The sequence below is a fragment of the Anabrus simplex genome, chromosome 13 (genome assembly GCF_040414725.1).
Source record: "Anabrus simplex isolate iqAnaSimp1 chromosome 13, ASM4041472v1, whole genome shotgun sequence".
Taxonomy (NCBI): domain Eukaryota; kingdom Metazoa; phylum Arthropoda; class Insecta; order Orthoptera; family Tettigoniidae; genus Anabrus; species Anabrus simplex.
This window is the reverse complement of record NC_090277.1, coordinates 30,759,706-30,773,044: the sequence shown is the minus strand read 5'-3', so window position 1 is coordinate 30,773,044 and position 13,339 is coordinate 30,759,706.

Genomic DNA, 13,339 nt, shown 5'->3' with positions numbered 1-13,339 from the left:
AGCGACGTTCACTGGTTTAAATTCCACGTCCACGTGGTTAAGATCTGTCATGTTGTCAGCTGTCAAAAAGCATGCAGATTTTAAAATTCGCTCTCCACATAGTTAAGGTGGCAACAATGCGGTTGGGCCCTGTCAAGATGGCAGCAGTGAGGTTATCGATGTTCTATTGTCCGAAAAAGTGAGGTTAGGGTCCGTCAAGGTGACAGCTGTCATATTTGACCGCTGTCAAGAAGCACGTGGCTATGGTTGTAAACAATGTCACGTCACGGTCACGTGGTCATGCCGTCATGGGGTCAATGACCTTGGCCGGGTCAATGACCTCGCGCCCTGATTTAAAAAAGCGCTGACGCCGTGTTTCTGAAACGGCCTAGCGCATACTACTCATGAAGGTATCGTTAAAAGAAAGAGAAGGTACTTGAAGGTCGTGAAAACAGAAGTATCTCTAGACCTCTCAATCGTGGTCAGAAGAGAACATGAACTGATCAAGGAAGATCGGATGGGGGAAGGTAAAAGTAAAGATCCTCACCCAAGTAAGTGCAAGAAATACCAGAATCATCTCGGGCCGATGGTGATCACATCTGTCTTCGAAGTTGAGAGACTCTGGAGTCCCATTCCTTCCTAGTTGCTTTACGTCGCACCGACACAGATAGGTCTTATGACGACGATAGGACAGGAAAGGGCTAGCAGTGGGAAGGAAGCGGCCGTGGCCTTAATTAAGGTACAACCCCAGCATTTGCCAGGTGTGAAAATGGGAAACCACGGAAAACAATTTTCAGGGCTGCCGACAGTGGGGTTCGAACCTACTATCTCCCGAATACTGGATACTGGCCGCACTTAAGCGACGGCAGCTATCGAGCTCGGTGAGTCCCATTTTAGTCGTCATTCTTAATTAAAAACGCCACCCAAGTTTATTAGTGGTTTTGTTCTACGGACTTTACCCACAGGGGTATTTCTGTCTAATTACCTCGTCTTGGGTGTAGGACTAACTACCCTATCCGTTTGCAGACAAACACAACTTTCTCTGTCCTGGAATTAATACATATTTGATAGTGTCCGAGCATTACTGACAGTATGTAGCCTATAATGTACATACCGCCTATGCCCTCCAGGAACGACCGGCGTAAACGTCCTGTCAAACCTTTCCATTCCTTATTATTTTGCTTCCATATTCCCCACATTCACCCATTAACCTCTCATGTCACTCGGTTGTATTTCCAATTATTGCAGTAAAGCTGCCCAATAACTCCAAACTATTGACCAGCGCTTGGTGCTCAGAAAACTTGTGTAATTCATTCTCATCAGCTTCCTTACATGGAGAACAACTCTGAGAGAGTTCTTGCTTAAATTTTTCGCACTATTCGATTTATCGAATTATTCGCTAACAGAATGCATGTGCGCATACGATGGTTTCCTGGAGAACAATCCCAACCCACAATCTGCCATTCCCTTTCTAACACCTGTAATGAACACCTTATAAAACCTTCCCGACTAACTCCAACGATATGCACTTCTAAAGCATCCAGACGTATCGTCAGCTGTTTCCTCTTTACTCTGTCCGCAAGCCCCGTTTAATATTTTTAGCAATCCATCGAACCCAATTTGTTCTCCAAGTTGTTCCCTAGGAGTCTCTGGTTGGAATCACATAGATAAGGGACTTGGTTATAAGGTTGTGAGTGTGCTCGTTAAAAATGTTGTGAATAAAAGTATTAACTTACTTTCAAATAGTGACAGGGACGATCGCCCCTGCAACGGGGTTAGGGGTCACCGATGGGCTGCTTGAGCAACTTGGAAAATGCCCGAGGTGTCCAAACTTATTCCATAGTAACTGTCATCCCGGCTCTCAGAACTGGGGCCGTGACCACAGCACAGTAAATCACAGCATGAACCGCCAGTACATTTATAATTTGTTAAAAGTGTCTACCTGTGATCCCATGTCCGATATAATTCTCAAAACTGGCCATTCTCTTTTAGCCCTCCATTTGGTCTAAATTTAACTACAAATTAAACAGGAACAAAGTGAATTTTGAGCCTTAATGGGTCACATATCCTGAAAACTGTTCTATGAAGTATCTTGACTTTTCCTACGTACCATCAAGTATACTGGCAAGAACCTTATGAACTTGGTCCTACGTATACTTTACTTATTCTGACGAGGCCTTTAAGAACTATATCCGAAGTGTATTTTAATTATCCTTGCAGTTGACGTATGTACCTTTTCGTTATTCTGGAGAAGCTTTACAATATTGATGGTAAGTATCTTTCTTCACTTGAATTCTAACCAAGCAAGAACATACGTTCGACCTCCACTCGTCTGTCGACATAGAAACTTGTTTACTATCAAATTCCTCCCACGCTATAACCTGAATTCGAACCCGTCTGCCCAGGTAAAAATATGAGCCTTCCCACACTGTCGGCATTTTTATTATCAGTATTTTTAAAAAGAGGAACTTGATCCAATGCTTCATGATAAGTCGCTTCTGCTACAAATACAAAATACTCTAGTGTACTTAGCCTAGACTGCCTTTTCTGCTGTATCAATAACGGTATGTTTATTTTTAGGTCACAACTAATCTTGTGAGGAATTATAGACCTTTTGTTTATGGCATCACTTCTCTCATAACTTGAAAGCGATAATTATAACTTCCTGGAATTCTGTAATATTCTGAAGAGGTTGATTCATACTGGATATCACCTCCTGAATCCCCTGTGCTTAGAAACTACACTCACTTTACTCCACCACACATAGCCCACTCTTTCTGAATATGGTCCACTGATCAGCGAATTACCTCCATATTTATTAAAATACTTCCCGTTTCCTTGTTTTAACATTGCTGCACTTTTATCCAATAAGAATGTGTCTTACTCAAATGCCGTGCTAAGACGAGTATTTTACGGAGCCTTTTCGTCTCCAAATTTTCACTCCATTTCATCATTTCAGGTTTAATTTTCTCTCTCACTGCTTTTCAAATTATTTGAGCAATCTAAAGTAGAATGAATATCATCGACCATATTTAACTTGTCACCTGCAACACAGAAACAAAGATGAAACTCGCCAGGTGAAGCTACATCCTTACGAAGTTTGATAGCGACAATAATTTTTCTGATCAGTTATTTTTATGAATAAGTTACCATTTGCGGAATTCCCGCCTGTTGAACACCGCTAGGAACGACCTCCAAGAGGTCGCATTCCGATAAACAAGGCGAGATATATCAGACAAAACATATCAGAGACCAGTGCCAACTCATTGCTGTATCGAATGCAGATTTCTGTCAGGTGACAGAATTTCCTGTCTTTTAATACTATTTTGTCAAAAGTTGATTTTGTTCAGGAGTGAGTCGATCAACAGTTATAATATCTGGAGATCTGAAGATTGAAAACTGAAAAATTATCTAAGGGACAAAAATACAGTACATATTCATTACGAACTGTTATGCCTCAATCTGCAAGCTTCTCTTATTTTGTAAAATGCCTCCACAATCCTGTATCTGCAACTGGTTCTGTGGCTTTGTTAAGCGTATACATCTCATCTTTAAGTCATTGAAAACATAATCTAACACTCGCCATCTTGGTACTCCTGTATTTCTCTTTCCGTCTATGACCAATTCAGTTATTTTACTCGATAAGATACATTCTAACATTTGCCTCACATTACCCCACCACCAAAGCCGGTTTATGCGTACAGCTTCACAGGTCGAGTTCATTCCTAAGTTAGCCTTATCCGTTCATTATGAGTATTATCCTGCCATTGTACCCATCTGTTTCTACCAGCAATCATTATCGTTACTCTCAAGTCCGTCATTAAGATATTCACCGAGATTTCACTCCCGTACAGCAAAGTTGGTCTAAATGCAGACCGATGGAAATATAGGTTCATTCAGTAGCTGACTTCTTTCTTACAGAATACAGTCGATTGCAACTGCGAGCTCACTGCATTAGCTTTCCTGTATAATGATTCAATCTCACTTACTATACTACTATCTTTGGAGAATACACATTCTGATACTTGAAATGATCTAAATGTTCCCGTTTTGTATTCCCAACCTGACATTAAGTTCTCTTAAGCTTCTTACTTATTGATATATTTATTTACTCTTGCAATGACTAATATCCGTTTTATCGTCATTGCTCTTGTACTAGAATACAGTGCAGTCGTCCGTATCGGCCAACTTGCTTACTACATTTATACCTCACTTAATCCCTCTCTGCCACTTTATACCTTTCAGTAGGTGATCCTTGAAAACTGTGAACAACAAAACTGAAAGACTACAGCTTTGTCTATCCCCAGTAAATACCGTGCAGCGAGAACTCATTCTACCAGCTATTCTCACTGCTTTTCAATTGCGAACATAAGTGCCTTCGATTGCTTTTAATAATCTACCATTAAACCTATATCACCCAAGTAGCGCTAATACCCCTTCCCTCGGTACTCTGTCATATCCCTCCTTTGGATCTGCGAAGTATAAGTAAAACAGACCATTCCTCTCGTAGCATATTCCAGTTACATAATGCGAACTGAAAATCTTCTTGATAGCCACTCTGTGGTATAAAACCACACTGAGGGCGTGACTGTTGCTTCCCTCCAGTCAGCGTGAAACAGCTGCCATAACACGGTAGCTAGAAGAGAGACGGTAGGTGTCACAAGACGGATGCGCAGTGGACTGCCGTGGTTAGGGCTCTCTAAAGACTAGGTATGCTCGCTCGCCATTATTGTTCATTCCTGCAGTACTTGGTAAGGCAGTTGAACGCCCCAGCCTTGTTTACCCTTTTTTTACTGTTCTCCACGCTAGAAAATTATGCTAAACTAACATACTGTAAAAATACTCATTCTCAGTATTACTCAAACGGTTACTCAATATAAATATTAGTATATTTCGTATATTATTGGGTAATTTTTACTCGAGACGGTGATTGAAAAAGCAAGGTCATTGATAAATTGCCTTTTATTAAACAAACCAGGCATGTACTGTCACTGGAGAAATATTAGAAAAAATAGCTTACTAAAAAATCGGTTTTATTATTATTATTAGATTATTGATAGTAGTATAATAGGACAGTTCGGGCGCCGCCTCCGCCTCAGGGCTCCCAGGGGCCCCTCCGCCTCCGCCACACGGGAGGCCCTCCCAGAGGCCCCCTCCGCCTCCGCCTCACGGGGGGCCCTCCAAGAGGCCGCCTCCGCCTCCCGAGGGGCCTTCCCAGAGGCCTCCCGCGGGAAATTTGAATTTGTAAACAAAGCCACGTGCTTTTTGACAGCTGTCATCGATAACAACGCATCGCTAACCTCACTGCTGCCATCTTGACGGGCCTAAACCTCAGTGGTACCAACTTCACCTAACTAGCGCGAGGTAAACAAATCCACGTGTTTTTGACAGCCACGTGCTTTTTGACAGACAACAACGCATCGCTAACCTCAGTACTGCCATCTTGACGGGCCTAAACCTCAGTAGTAATAACTTAACCTCACAAGCGCGAGATAAACAAAGCCACGTGCTTTTTGACAGCTGTCATCCGCCATCTTTAAACTACAGAGCACCGTGCTGCTCTCTTTATCGCAGTAGCTGTAAATTCGTCACCTGTCATCCGCAGTGCTGCCATCTTGACGGGTCTAAACCTTAGTGCTACCAACTTAACCTCACTAGCGCGAGATAAACAAATCCACGTGCTTTTTTGACAGCTGACATCCGCCATCTTTAATCTATAGAGCACAGTGATGCCCTCTTTAGCTACTTACCTTTGAAATGTGGTGGCGGATAATTTGATAAATGCTTTTTTGACAGCAGCCATTTTGCATCGCAAACCTCAGTGCTGCCCTCTTTAGCTAGATACCTTTGAAATGTGGTGGCAGACAATTCCACGTGACAGCAGCCATCTTTGAGCACCGTGCTGCCCTCTTTGTGGTGGCGGGTAATTTTTACGTCACAGCTGTCATCCGCCATCTTGCATCGCAAACCTCAGTGCTGCACTATTTAGCTAGATACCTTTGAAATGTAGTGGCGGTAATTTGAAAAAGTCTTTATGCTCTTGTTTGGAAACAAAGCCACGTGCTTTTTTGGACAGCTGTCATCCGCCATCTTTAATCGACAGAGCACCGTGCTGCTATCATGCGGGCAATTTCGTCAGCTATCATCCGCCATCTTTAAACCACAGAACACCGTGCTGCCCTCATGCGGGGCAATTTCGTTAGCTGTCATCCGCCATCTTTAATGAACAGAGCACCGTGCTGCCCTCATGCGGGGCAATTTCGCTAGCTGTCATCCGCCATCTTTAATGAACAGAGCACCGTGCTGCCCTCGTGCGGAACAATTTCGTTAGCTGTCATCCGCCATCTTTTAATGAACAGAGCACCGTGCTGCCATGTTTGTGTTGGCATCTTTATTCTTTGACATGTGGTGGCGGTAAGTTCTACATCCACAATCTGAGAGCACCGTGACGTACTCTTCGTTGTAGCGGACAATTTAAAAAAGAACATGTCAAGGAATACCTTTGTTCTAAAAGAAAACAAGACTACGGTTCTGAACGGCTTGCGTAAGATAGCGATTGTTATAACCTCCTTTTCCCTGCTCTGTTAAGGCATAGCTTTATCGAATACTTGAAGATTATATTACAAAATAAGTGATTAAGAATATAATCGATACAACATATGATCAGAACATTGAATGATGTGTTTGGGGTGTAGCTTCGTTCTAAGAGAATCGAACCCGAGACTGCCAGGTGAGAGGCAGGCACACTAAACCAAACCGTAGGAGCCGGATATTCTCTTTCTATATAATTATTTCGTGTGGCTATTTCTAGCTAAGTGCAGTCTTAAAATAAATCCTAGTCTTGTTACATCAGGAAGGGTAACTGGCTAAATCCTGGTCTTTCAGCGTCAGGAAGGGCAATCGGCTGTAAAACAGATTCTTGTGATTTAAACTCTTGCGTCAGGAGGGGGGCACTCGGCTGTAAAACATATTTTTTATCCCAAGAGAATCGAACCCGAGACTGCCGAGTGAGAGGCAAGCACACTAAACCAAACCGTAGGAGCCGGCGATTCTCTTTCTATATAATAATTTCGTGTAGCTATTTCTACCCAAGTGCAGTATAAAAATAAATCCTAGTCTTGTTACATCAGGAAGGGTAACTGGCTAAATCCTGGTCTTTCAGCGTCAGGAAGGGCAACCGGCCGTACCGTGAAACAATAGTGTATGATGTAAGAGGCTACATACTGCTTTTTAAAATCTAAGAAGAGCATCTAGCTGTAAAACCCCGATTCTCGTGTTAGAAAGGGCAACTAGTTGTAAAACAGATTCTTAATCCCAGTTCTTTGACGTCAGGAAGGGCAACCGGTCGAAAACAATAGTGTATGATGTAAGAGGCTAGATACTGCTATTTAAAATCCCAGAAGGGCATCCAGTTGTAAAACAGATTCTTGTGATTTAAAATCTTGCGTCAGGAAGGGCAATCGGCCGTACCGTAAAACAATAGTGTATTATGTAACAGGCTAGATACTGCTTTTTAAAATCCTAGAAGGGCATCCTGTTGTAAAACGGATTCTTGTGATTTAAAATCTCGCGTCAGGAAGGGCAACCGGCCGTAAAACAGATTCTTGCGATTTAAACTCTTGCGTCAGGAGGAGGCACTCGGCTGTAAAACATATTTTTGATCCCGGCCCTGCTACGTTAGGAACCACATCTAGCTTTAAAAACAGGATCTCCAAACATTTACAGTGTTAAGCTTTAATAACGGGTTATGGGTTACATTTTTTGTTCTACTGCATAGAACACTATCTTTGAAGTTGTATCGGCGCAGTCAGTCAGAGCGAAGTGCGGAATGCATGCGTTGACTGAAATTGCACACTCGGCTTCCGGCTGTACTAACCTTGAACGAGGACACTGCGAGCTGATAAGCCACTTGTAACTCACGGAACGTTTTCTTAGACGTTTAGCATTTAGCTCGTGTAAGTTCCTAACATAAAATATTATGATTGTACGGAGAGGTTAAAACACTGTGCCAGAACATAGCCTACCCCTATCGAAAGAGCCTGCACGGCGCCGGCATATAGGCTACTCCTGTTGAAGGAGCCTGTACAAGGTTTAACACCCCCCATCAACAGCCCTTACTTAATGCTGGCTTTTTGCACACCCTCGAAACTGCCTAAGAATGTGATATACTACCATAGGGAGAGGGTAAAACCCGGTGCCGGCACATAGCCTACTCCTACCGAAGAAGCCTGCACAAGGCTTAACGCCTCCATATGACAGATGAATCACCCTCAACATTTTATACTCAATCATTTTCGAAGGAGTCTGCACAAGGTTTAATGCCTCCATCAATAGCCCTTACTTAATGCTGGCTTTTTGAATGCCCACGAAACTACCTAAGAATGTAATATACTACAGTAGGGAGAGGGTAAAACCCAGTGCCGGCACATAGCCTACTCCTACCGAAGAAGCCTGCACACAGCTTATCGCCTCCATCCGACAGATGTATCACCATCAACATCTTGTACTCACAATCAGTTTCGGGGAAGCCTGCACAAGGTTTAACGTCCCCATCAACAGCCCTTACTTAATGCTGGCTTTTTTCTCTCCCTCGAAACTACCTAAGAATGTAATATACTACAGTAGAGAGAGGGTAAAACCCAGTGCCGGCACATAGCCTACTCCTACCGAAGAAGCCTGCACACAGCTTATCGCCTCCATCCGACAGATGTATCACCATCAACATCTTGTACTCACAATCAGTTTCGGGGAAGCCTGCACAAGGTTTAACGTCCCCATCAACAGCCCTTACTTAATGCTGGCTTTTTGCACGCCCTCGAAACTACCTAAGAATGTAATATACAATAGTAGGGAGAGGGTAAAACTCGGTGCCGGCACATAGCCTACTCCTACCGATAAAGCCTGCAAAAGGCTTATCGCCTCCATCCGACAGATGAATCACCATCAACATCTTGTACTCACAATCATTTTCGAAGGAGCCTGTACAAGGTTTAACGTCCCCATCAACAGCCCTTACTTAAAGCTGGCTTTTTGTACGCCCTCGAAACTACCTGAGAATGTAATATGCAACAGTAGGATCGCCTCCATCCGACAAATGAATCACCCTCAACACTCTTGTACCCGCAATCATTCTCGCTACTTCGGGAGATAGCGGGTTCGAACTCCTACTGTCGGAAGCCGTAAAAAGTAGCAAATGCTAGGCGAGGGACCTGCGCGATCGTCATAACGTGTAATTACATGATCTAGCTAAATGTAGTTTTAGCTCAATACCTTTAAGTGCCTACAGGTAAGGAATACCGTGGATGTAGCTTAGTATCCTCCCGTTTAAGTCCAGAGGTCGAGGATCGCGCGCTAACTTTCCAAGGCTCGATCCGCTGCAGAACTCTTAAATTCTGACACCTCGGCATCAACAGCAGGTTCGATCCCGGCTTAAATACGTCAGCCTGCAGAACTCAGCGTAAGACCCTCAGGAGAGCTCTTGTTGTTTAAACATTTCGTTCCGACTGTACTGCAAACGTCTGCAATTCTTGATATCCGCTTGGTAACAACCAGCATATTTACTCGCTGCAGTCTGCGTGAAGCGCTCACAGTTCTTTGTATGTGTTTATTACGTGCACATCTCCCGTCTAAGTACTGTCTGCTGTGAATATTATTCTTCAGCCTTTATCTTAAGGTAAGCCAGAACTAATAGTTACTGTTTGCAAAGCAACTTCTACGCTAGGTAAAAGACATCTACATTCATATATGTTTGTTCTTTTCTTTTTAGGTACAACTAGAATATTATCATTCGAGTTACAAGCTTGAAAGTACGCATTTTATTCATCCGAGTCACAGTCTGCAGCACGTGCATTTTTAAGGTATGTTTTCGAACTTTGAGTTGTAAAGATAGCTAGGCTAGCTGATGTACCTTACACTACCTTCATATATGTTTGTTCTTTTCTTTTTAGGTACAACTAGAATATTATCATTCGAGTTACAGGCTTGAAAGTACGCATTTTATTCATCCGAGTAACAGTCTGCAGCACGTGCATTTTTAAGGTATGTTTTCGAACTTTGAGTTGTAAAGATAGCTAGGCTAGCTGATGTACCTTACACTACCTTCATATATGTTTGTTCTTTTCTTTTTAGGTACAACTAGAATATTATCATTCGAGTTACAGGCTTGAAAGTACGCATTTTATTCATCCGAGTAACAGTCTGCAGCACGTGCATTTTTAAGGTATGTTTTCGAACTTTGAGTTGTAAAGATAGCTAGGCTAGCTGATGTACGCTACACTACATTCATATATGTTTCTTCTTTTTTAGGTACGACCAGAATATTATTATTCGAGTTTCAGGCTTGAACGCACGCATTTTACTCATCCGAGTAACAGTTTGCAGCACGAAGATTTTAAGGTATGTCTGACCTCTATTCGTTGAAACTTGTTTTCTCCCGAACATCGTAACTTTAAGCTAATCATAAATAGTTGTTCTCTTCAATCCTCATGCTATAGACGAGGTTAATCTGATAATTTCAAACTCACAGCAATATCCGACCTCTATACGTTGAAACATGGTTTCTTCCGAACATCGCAACTTTAGTCTATTGATAAATAGTCGTTCTCTTCAATCCTCATGCTATAGACCTGGTTAATTTTATAATTTCAAACACACATAGCTATGTCTGACCTCAACAGGCTGAAACTTGGTTTCTTCTAAAACATCGTAACTTTAGTCTATTGATAAATAGTTATTTTCTTTAATCTGCATGTCATAGAAGAGGTTATTCTTATAATTTCAAACTCACAGCAATGTCCGACCTCTATAATTTGAAACTTGGTTTCTTCCGAACATCGTAACTTTAAGCTAATAATAAATAGTTGTTCTCATCAATCCTCATGCTATAGACGAGGTTAATCTTATAATTTCAAACTCACAACCATGTCCGACCTCTATACATTGAAACTTGGTTTCTTCCGAACATCGAACTTTAGTCTAACGATAAATAGTTATTTTCTTTAATCTGCATGTCATAGAAAAGGTTAATCTTATAATTTCAAACTCACAGCGATGTCCGAGCTCTATAGGTTGAAACTTGGTTTCCTCCGAACATCGTAACTTTAGTCCATTGATAAATAGTTGTTCTCTTCAATCCTCATGCTGTAGAAGAGGTTAATCTTATAATTTCAAACTTACACCAATGTATGACCTCTATAGGTTGAAACTTGGTTTCTTCCGAACATCGTAACTTTAGCCTATTGATAAATAGTCGTTCTCTTCAATGTTTTATGCTGTAGAAGCGGTTAGTCTTATAATTTAAAACTCATCGCAATGTGCGACCTCTATACGTTGAAGCTTCGTTTCTTCCGAACATCGCAACTTTAGTCTATTGATAAATAGTTGTTCACTTCAATCTTTCATGCTGTAGAAGAGGTTAATCCTATAATTTCAAACTCGCAACCATGTCTGACCTCTATAGATTGAAACTTGGTTTCTTCCGAACATCGCAACTTTAGTCTATTGATAAATAGTCGTTCTCTTCAATCTTTCATGCTGTAGAAGAGGTTAATCTTATAATTTCAAACTTACAACCATGTCCGACCTCTATACGTTGAACATCGCAACTTTAGGCTAATCTCTATTGGTTGTTCTCTTTTCAGATGTTTCCCTGCTCGCAGTGTAATTAAACGTTCAGAAGACATGACATCCTCACACGTCATGTAAAATCGAAACATCGTGATGCATCTGATACGTTTTCCTGCGGGCAGTGCAACGTTACGTTCGCGAGGTGAGATAACTTTATGCGCCATATAAAATCAAAACACCCTAGCATAACATCTGTTTTGTGTGAAGTTTGTGGTGTGTATTTCGCTAACGTAGAGCGATACGAGGCTCACTTAGTAGAAGCACATCAGGTATCTACTTGCCCTCAGGTAATAGAAGAAAAGCGTAAAAAACGGATGTAGCTGTAGAAAGTACTAGTAGTAAAAACCTAGAAAAAATCATGAACTTCAAACTATTCACTGCGAGCACTGTAACACTGATGTACCATCTTCACATTTTCAGGGACACTTACGGAGTAATGCACATAAAAATAATGTGTGTAGAAGTGGTAGTAACGCAAACATCGAGGAAATTAATACAGCATTTAAAAGTAGGATTTCTAGTTACAGAATTCGCACCAGTCAAAGGTTTCAGAGCACTTCAAACTTTTTAAATTGTGTTCAACCGGATGTACAACTGCTTCTTGCTAAATATTTGTCCAATCATAATTTATTTAAAGTTAATTTTGAACTTTTCGCCTTGTACATTAAAAGCACGGATGAATCCGAAATAACGGACATTAAATCATTTAATACGAAGAATTTTGTCATAAGTGAGTCGACTAATTTTGGTGATGTACTTAGGGATGTCTCTAACATTATTTCAACTAAGAGCGAGGAATTTCAGGAAAAGGAATCAGGGTGGGCTTTAGTTGAAATAATGTATCTAGAAGTTAACATCAATAAGTACAATCCCATGCGAGGTTCATCGTACATCGAGCTGCCGACATGGATTCAGCGAAAAGAAGCTGTTGTAAACATCCAAAACAATGACGAGGCATGTTTTGCATGGGCGGTGATGTCGGCTTTAAATCCTGTGAAATGGAATGTAGCGAACAGAACATCATCGTATCCACACTATTCAACGCAGCTAAATTTCGATAGTATAGAATTTCCTGTGCAGTTAAAGGATATTAAGCGCTTTGAGGAACTAAATAACATTAGCATTAATGTGTATGGTGTTGAGAAAAAGTCTGTAGTAGGTCCTCTGTATTATACATGTCATAAGAAGAGTACTCATGTTAACTTACTCTATATCGAAAACAGTGAAAATAGCCACTTTTGCTGGATTAAAAATCTGAGTAGACTTGTTGGTAGTCAGTTGTCAAAACATGATGGTAAAAAGTGGCTATGTGATGGATGTTTGCAGTATTTTAAAACTGAAGATCAGTTAACGAAGCATTCCAAGAATGACTGCAATCATGTACGTACAGAGATACCTACTACAGGCAATAATGCTTTAAAATTTACAAATTTTCACAAGCAGATGTGGGTACCTTTCGTGATTTATGCAGACTTTGAAGCCATCCTCACGCCATGCAACACATGCTCACCTTATCCTGACAACTCTTTCACTAATACTACGCACATGCATGTCCCGTATAGCTTCGCGTATTACATCAAGTGTAGTTATGATAGTACGCTTAACAAGTTAGAGCTGTATCGAGGACCTGATGCTGCTAAAGTATTTTAGAAAGACTTGAAATTGATGCAGTTCGTCTTGGTCTATTCTAAACAGTAATATTCCTATGAAGCCACTCACTGAAATTCAGTTAAAT